This window comes from Larimichthys crocea, chromosome VIII (assembly GCF_000972845.2).
Source record: "Larimichthys crocea isolate SSNF chromosome VIII, L_crocea_2.0, whole genome shotgun sequence".
Lineage (NCBI taxonomy): Eukaryota > Metazoa > Chordata > Actinopteri > Sciaenidae > Larimichthys > Larimichthys crocea.
The window spans coordinates 20556481-20565772 of NC_040018.1; positions in this window are offsets into that span (position 1 = coordinate 20556481).

The window sequence follows — 9292 nt, forward strand, 5'->3', positions numbered from 1 at the left end:
TACTGGAGTCAGCAGAAACCCATCTTGCCCTGTGTTTGGCCTGAGTGTTTTAACTTCACCTTGGTAAACCACTGGATTTCCAAAGATCCATTTACCAAGTGCCTTGTCTGTTTCTCTACCACTGGCTTTCATCCTTTTGCCTAAAATACTATTTGTGCATGAAAGCATTCTCTTGATACATAGTGTGACATCGAGAAGATGTCTGTTTTTTAATATTACAGATGACAATGAGTAATGCCAATACTGTAAATCCATTCATTTCAGATTACACAAAGAACAGAGTCCCACTTTTTTTATTTGCCAGGTCAATAACAAAAGCACTAATGAAAGTGATTACTCAAACAATGAAAGCCCTCACATTGGAATAGACCTACAATCAGCTGTGGCTTAATCCAAATTTTTAAAAAAACAACAACTGCCATAACCCTTCTTGTGTGAGACAAAACCTGTGGAGGACTTTAGATGTCTTCCTTCCCACACGTTGACAAATACTGTAGGCGGCAACATTCATTCTGGCATTACAACTGACTAAATTTTAACAATGCTTTAGGTATTTGCTCGTTTTTTTTTAGACGAATGATCTTCATTGTCATTATACTTGGGTACAATAACATTTTGCACAGTCTCTTCAGATGTAGTTAAAGTACATCACCACTGCAATAACAATGTTCTTTGATCACACATGGTAGTGGAAAGAAGCTATGAACACAATGCTGACATATTACTGGCTTTTAAGTTGACATGTTAGCAACAAATCCAACACATTCAGAGCAATATTAGCAATTATTTGAAGTTGTGTTTTCTTAAGAAGTATCTGGATCTTTATAAGCTAAAAGCTCCACTATTTACTTTACCACCTTGCTAACTTTGTCTGCCTGCTGTTTGGTTGTGGTCAGGTAGGCAGTCAGATATTAGAGCTTGATAAAGCTGAAAACAAAGCTATAAGAGAGGTGGGACTGAACCAAAACAGTTGCAGACCATACAACCAAAACAATTAATTGTAATATGCTATAAAGTTTTGAGAAAGTAATCATGTCATCCATTACATTATTAAAACACTGACTTTTGCAGCTTTAACTTTAATACTGTTGGTATCATCTAGTTTTAACAAATTATAACACAACAGATTACAAAATATTTTAATGAGTTTTCATAAATTGCTGTACTTTGGCTCAGGGCTATTTTCAGCTTTTCATACATATGAGGTATATAGCTTCTGTTCATCTAAATACTGTAAGAGAATTGTGTACCTTGAAACAATTTGCTAATATTGATAAAGCCCTAGAATTGCCATGAGCTAAAGTTTTATGGCTAGTAACTTAACATTTAGGTACTTTCTAGATGAGCTGACATTTTTCTTTTATTTCAAGAATGCCCTCAGATTGTTTTTTAGCTCTTACCAGGCAAGAACATGCTCTTATATATTGCTGTGGATCCAGGAAATAAAACAACAACAACAACAACAACAACAACAACAACAACAACAACAACAAAAACACACCCATTTGTTTGTGAATAAAATTGCCTGGAAGGTATTATTCTTTCCCTGAATTATATTTAAACATTTCAGTAGGCACTTTCCAGGTTTACTATCAATAAGACAAGGTTTTACTTTATTTACAATATATGTATGATGTAAAGCACACATACTGTAACAAGCATATTTGTGCTTTTAAGAAGACACTTGTAAATAAATGCATATTATACTATAGATTTTAGAGTGACACTATTGTCAACAAATCAGCACTGAGCAAGAGGCTGTTGGACAAGAGAAAATCTGGGACTGACTTTTTGGTGTTGGCGAGAGCTTTGTGCTAAATCATAAATCATTAATTGCACAAGGGAAGATATGCCATCACAGAGTGATAATAAAAATTCAGAACAGGTGGAGCAGGGGTAGTGGAGGCAAAGGTCAATCACCTGGGCTACAAATAGCATGTGCACCAGACTGTTAGAACAAAGCACAACCAGCAGTGGTGGCACAAGAGTGAGAGCTTGCCAAGTTCTAAATACAACATCATTGCATTGGCTGGTCATGATGGTGGTGACACTAAATGAATAGTCAGCTGTTTCTGATCAACAACAATGCTGTGCCTGAATGAATTATTAATTTGCTTTATACGTGGGTCTTATAAAGACAAGTCTTGCTAATTCTCAAAACACACATCATACATAAGGCGAGAGGGAGTCCCAAAATATATATAAATATGAATACCCAATGATTATAATGCACACACAAAAAATATAACATACATATCTTACATTTAAAACAAAGAATGGCAGCGTTTCCATAAAACACTATGACAGACAGATGCCAAAATTGTACTTCTTATAATGCATTTACATTAGCAAAGTAAGTTAAGCCACACTTAAAAAATAACACATTTGCCCATATAAAACTGACATAAAGATTTCTCTGAAATACTTGTATGTTACTGTATTTCAATTTCGTTCCACTTTATACTTTTAATCCCCAATATGTCAAAGTTGAACTTGAGCAAATGTATTCAACTTGAACTCAATCTTCTCACTGGAGCATGTTCCAGCTTCATGAACACTTCTAATGAATCTTTGATAAAAGTGTGAAACAATACTTGAACTTTGACTGGAGAATGTTCACCGTGCAGGGAAAATGATATGGAATTAATGTGGGAAAGATAACATGGTCTTTCTACACTGTTTCTAAAAGAAGAAGTCTAATGTAGTGAATAGCAAAAAATAAGTTGGCAATGAACTGCAGGGATGTTTGTTCATTGGAGATGGGGTGGGGTCTTCCCCCCACTAAATCACATAGTGGCTTTTCAAATATTTGGACTGCCTAATTTCAGTCACACACAGACTTTTCTGTGTATGGAAGATCAAATGCCCAACATGTCATGCACAAAGTACTAACTATATTAGACATGTTTTGGCTGTTGCACTTTTGACCTGAACAGGCAGGTTATGGTTAAGTGCAAACACAGGAAAGTCTTGACATCCTAATCACATTGTACGGCTTGATTGCTACTGACGTGCCTTCTACTCTGCCTCTCATCCTACGCTGACTGTCAAGTAATATCAATCTTGTGCTGCTGATGAAAAGGCCTTTGTTTTGTCAAAATGAAATGATTAATTACACAGTCTCTAATATGAGAATTATCTTTCGATTACTGAAAGATGATTATGTTAAACTTGTACAGGCCTATTTGTTTTTCTTAAGGGACAAAAAGATACAGTCTTTCTGATCAGTGGCTTAACATGCATGGATTAGATGAAGGAATGGTGAAGGATTCTGAATCTATGATTTACTGACCCTCACAAGGAAATGGGATGCTGCCTTATTTTTTCATGCCACCGTGTTAGACATTGAGACGAATGGTTGCATTAAAAGATAAAAGAAACTGAACATTAACTGAATACAAAAGGGAACATGGAGCATGGCTCCAGAGATATGAACTATAATTCTTTTCATGACACAAGCATTGACATGTGATAACATTCTTTGCCTTGCATTTTCTCTCTCTCTCTATTGTGGTATCTTTTACTCTGTGCAAGAAATGCATCAAAACTCCCTGTAATTTAAAGTACAGTATGTCTATTCAGTCACTGTTGCCTCTTAACACACTGCATATAAGTGTATCTGTGTTTTCAATCTCTATTCTGTAGTTCTTCAGAGAGGGAGTGAGCTTGTGTGTGCCACTGTGTGCGCTTCATTATATTATTGTTGCCCACTGAGCCTTTCTCTCATGACATATCTGAGAAGTGATTACGTCTGCTGGGGATATCACATCTGTCTAAAGAATGGGAACAGACATGATTGTAATCTGCCTCTTTTGTTCTTGACTGAGCAGCACACAAACATCATACACTGTTGGTCTGGCTTCATTTCTCCTCCTATAACTATTCCCTTTATTTTGTTTGATTACAGAGAACCACATTAAAGAAGTGGCTATGTGCCCTATGCCTTCAATATGCCTGTATTGATCTGGACAGTAACGTTGTGCCTTTGTGTTGCCGCCGTCACCTTGAGTCATGCCTGGAGAGCAGCCAGACTACTTGTAGCCAATTTACGTCACACTAACAGCACATAGTGTTTTCTTAATAGGATTGTCACAGTGTTAGTATAGGGTGCACCTAAACACAGTGCTTGCCAAACTGCTGATTATTCTTTAGAGAAGATCCAAGTAAGGCCTAATGCATTCATTTCACATCAGAATTGGGGAAGTAACATACGAAATTGAAAAGAACTTCTTAGTCTCCTCATTTGCCTACATTTTCCCCCATACAAGTGCACACCATATGACACAATGAAAAATTCAGTTCCCTTGAGTAGAGCACATAAAATGTGAATATTCTTCAATCTGGGTCATCTACCACCAATGCAAGTGCAGCATTAGCTTGCACACAGATATAGACATACAGGGAAACCCTGAAAATACACAAACTGGTGATCAACATTTATCATGCTCTTGTGGCAGAACACCTACACTTTATTGCAACTTGATGTTGACATGCCCATACACTATAACCTATTTATTTAAGGAATGTCAATACAGACTGCAGCACACTAGGTGACAAAACTGCATTCTCTACAAATAGGAATAACATTTGCCAAACTGAAATATGCACACAGCACATCTGTTCTTATCTGATGTTTTGTCCAATAGCATGCCACTGGCACAACAGGGCACACAGTAGCACTTGAAAGCAGTAATTTAATATACAGCATTCAGTGACATTTTGCTGAGTATGCTTAGTATTTGTTCCCGTTTCATATTTATATTCAACCAAATCTATACCTGGGAGCAGCCCACAGCACTGAAAGTCTGGCCACAGGAAGTCTGAGAGAAACAGTTTTATTCAACACTGTGTAGTCTGTGTAAGGTGACTACATTCTTATTCATTTTTACATCCAGATTTTTCAAGCTTAGAGTGAATAATTAACTTGCCTGTCAGAAATCCATATCTATTCTCTAGATTGTGCTTTACAAACTTGTTTGAGTTCATATGCCACATAGAGTCCAATTTGATTTGAAGTAGGCAGGACAAGTAAAACCATTCCATTTAAACATATAAACATCATCTCCTCCATGCCATTCATGTAAAAACATAGAGTATATTCTGAATAACTCCTGAGTAGCTTTATATAGCTTGCTGCATATATGTTAATATATGTTAATTGATTCATGTGATAGCATGCTATAAGGCAATATTATGCGACATGATGCAAATAGGTCTAAAAGTAGTAAAGGTTCGGATGATATGGCGATTTAATCTGGTCTAATTAGCAATTGTTAGCCACTCGAATTTAGCAAGAATTTTTTTTAAAAAAAGAAGGTTTTGTCCTCTGCAGGGCCAGTTTAGCCAAACAGGGCTTTAGCCTGGCCTTGTGCACATCTTACTTCCCAACCTAATTTGATGATTCATTAATATATATATATATCTATATATATCTATATATATATCTCTCTTATATATATCTATCTATATATGTTAAAATGTAACATTTAGCAAATGTAGCTGAATAGTGCTACTGTTGCTATATACTGTTGCTATATTTAATATTGCATTATGATGGTTAAATGCCAAAGCAGGAACTCAAACTGCACTTTGATGGTCAAAGTGATGCTGGATTATGTGCAATGCATTTTAATTTGAGTGTTTCCTTTCAAACTGCATTCAGAGTAACATTAAAATTGTTGCTGCACTTTGACTACAATTTGAGTAAATTGTGGGCACATTAGGAAAACTGTCATAAATGGGTGACCAAGTGGACATAGTGACTCAGAGGATAGGACATCTGCCTCTCAGCAATAAGGAGTTTTATTCCTGGCCTCAGCATTTCTGTCTTCTCCCTTTTTTCATGCGGTTTTCCTCCTATAATTCAAAGACATTCAGGAGATATGGTTTAGAGACTTTAAATTGCCTGTAACTACAAATGTCAGTGTCTACCCATTTTTGTTAACACAGGCAACTTGCCCAAGTCCAGTCATTAGGACCCTTGTAACCCTGATTTTTTTAAAGCCCAAAGAAAGGTACACGAAAGACCAAAAGTAACAATAGAAACTACTTTTTTGTGGATATTAGTCCAGGCTGTTCTAGTGACCTTTCGGCACATGTTTTTGGAGCAAAGGTCCCTTTTTCTGATTGGTCCCCTATAAACAATAGTGTTTATCTTAAGGTGGTTACAGTTAGTTTTCATCACATAAAAAGGGCAAATTACGTGAACCAGTCCCTGTGCCTCACCACTGTGGCAAAAGGTGCCTTCCTAACAGGTTAGGAACAGTGTAGGACACAAGCAGATATTGCCAAAGGCTGAAGGATTAGCCATTGTTCTAGACCTGAGGGCTGTCCATCATACTGCTATTTTCTTTCCAGTCCTTGAAGACTAACACATATGGATAAGAATGGCTAAGCGTTTTACTGTATATCAACAAGCAATGTCATACTGGGTTAGTTCCCCTGAAGGTGTGTGCCAGAGATGGACAATCACAGCCCAGGAGGATGGATATTACACGTGGTTGCAGAATCTTCACACTGCATCAGACTAGTAATGTTTGCCCTCTTTTTTTATTCATGGAGACCACCCATTGTCAAATGTTCTTTTCCCTACAGAAACATCTCCTGCTGAAACAAAATTAATGGTCCATCAATTGCTTTTGGCTCTGTCAAATGCCTTTCTCACCTTTTCCATACAGTACCTCCTGTAGAAACTGCAGTAAAAGAAGGTACAACTTCTTCTTAGTATGAAATGCCTATCCTCTGACGCCGTGAGTCATTGTTTGATTCCTGGTAGTGCTGGTACAACTTGGTTATGTGCCCTAACCAGCACAATCAAGCACAAGAAGAACACACGAGATGCTGCTGATCGGTTAAAAGAAGCAGCTGGTGGCAGCATGCATCACAGAAAAAACAGTTGTGTGTCTCATGCCAGAGTGCCTAAGATTTACCAATGGATTGTGGGTGTTGAACATGATGCTGATGTAACACTGCCATCAGGTGTTAGGGCACATTTTAACTGTGGCTGTCAGTATCATGGGCACTGTGGCATGGTGCCAGTCTCACTGAGACGGTGACAATGCTATATTTTTGGTTAAAGTTAGACAAAAAAACAACTTAATTAGGTCTTGGGGAAGAGCATATTTGGAATAAAATCTGTACTTTGCTAAGGTTAGGGAAGCTTTGTCATCAGAGTCTTAATAAAAACACTTTGTATTGTAAAGGTTGGGGAACATGGCCATGCTTAAGATTATTGAGTGTGCATAGCCTAGCAAGTGTATGATTTGTCGTCGTAAACTCATTAGAATATGCTGAAAAACTAAAAATATCTTTTACATGAACACTGTAAAAGGCAGTACAAGGGAGTGCACACAGTACTCGCTTTAACACAGAATGCTTTAATTTTTATCACTTATTCAATTCACACCACAGTTGATAATGCAATTTATTATCTAATTGTTAGCAATTACTACTTACTTAGTTACCATAGACTAAAGCAAACTAAGCTCTCATTTGCAAAGGTGGAGAGGGTCTGCAGTAAAACATGCAGCCCTGTACATTAGATCTCTATACCAGTGGGGATCCTTAGTCTCTCATACCTTGCAGTAATGCTGACAGCTGAAGCTGCACTGACTCCCCCATCTGCCTACACTAATATATACATTACGCTCAATGAGTTGGAGTTAGGGAGCAAAATGTACATTGCATGGTTTTCCCTGATGCAATTTAAGACTGCTAAGCCATGAGCAGTGGCCTAGTCTGTTCCATAACCATGAAGCGGAATATTAGATTTCCCAGCTTCCCCTGCTTGAGCACTGAAAAAGTGATAAGGAGATGGGAAGCTCCCTGAAGGAGACCTGGGATCAAGCACAGTATGCACCCAGCCTGGTCCAAGGACCATGACCAGATATAATTATAATGTTATGACTAGCATTAGACATTTAATCATTCTCAAATTTAAAAGATCTTGGAAAAACACTGTAAATTTGTCCTTGCTTGTCTGTCATGCACATCTTAGATGTTGCTGAATGTATATTTAGCAATATTAAGGAATAATGGTGTTTATTTTTTAAGTTGTTGTGACTTCCATCTTAAGCAATCAAAACCAACAATTAAAGATAATGACTCTCTTTTTGTTTGAGATGACATACATGGGTTTGATGCAAGATGCAACATTGTCATATTTTTATCCTAAAGTTCTTTTAGTCCGTGAAATTTGCTTGTGTTCAAAGTGGAATTCACCAAACCCTCTTAATTAATTAATTAATTAATTAATTAATTATGGAACTGGGGGTGCTAAACACTAACCGTAAGCCCTATTTTTTTATGTGTTTATTCTGTACAGTACCATCCAAAAAATGACTGCTACAATGTAAATAATATACTGTATATTTACTGTATATATATATATAGCAATTTAATTTCTTTTAAATTACAGATTGCTTAAAAGTTCCTGCTACGACCTAAAACTAGCAGTTAATCTTTGATACAATTGACTCTTTTAAATTTAATGTAAACTCAATGCAACATCTACAATGCATGTTTGGGGATATGGGGGATATGGCATTTCGGTCCAGTGGACAGCACTTCATTGTTTAGATGCAAATTTTCAGGGGAGTGATGAGATCATGCTGTCCATTTGCAATCTGACAGAGGGATATTTAATGAGAGGGCCAGACTATCCATCTGATAAAGATTCATCTAAAAGGCAAAGCTGTTTGAAGACTGAAGCCAATTAGACATGATATGCAAAGGGGTCCAAGATTTACATTTTCTTCCATCAAGCGACAGATGGATTTATGTCACTAATGCCTCAGATCAGAAGAAGAACGGAGACCAAAGGCACGCATATTATTCATTCAATGCTGCTGCATGAATAATGTTTACCCTGTATTCAATATATATTGTCTCTGAGGTCTGCATTCATGGCAAAACAAATAGGAAAGTCTTTACTATAGCTCATGACTTCTAAATTTGAGTTTCTTTTGCAGGAGGGTTTAATTCTGTCTAGATGTATTAAAATAATCAATCTAATTACAAGCCTTCCATTTGCACAGAGAGAGAAAAAAACACATCAATGGGATTTTGAAAACATATTTACAGAGGCTGAGGCAGGGAGCATATCTTCAAATATTGGATTTTGCTGTGAAGGGAGCAAATGGGTCAGGGTAACATTAGACACAGGGAAAACGATGACAAAGCGAGACCAAAGGGGGAAAAAATCTGATAAATAAGAAAAGCAATAAGTCAGATAACAATAGAATGGATAAAGAAAGTCCATCAATAGTAAGTAGTAATCAAGCTATGCACTGAA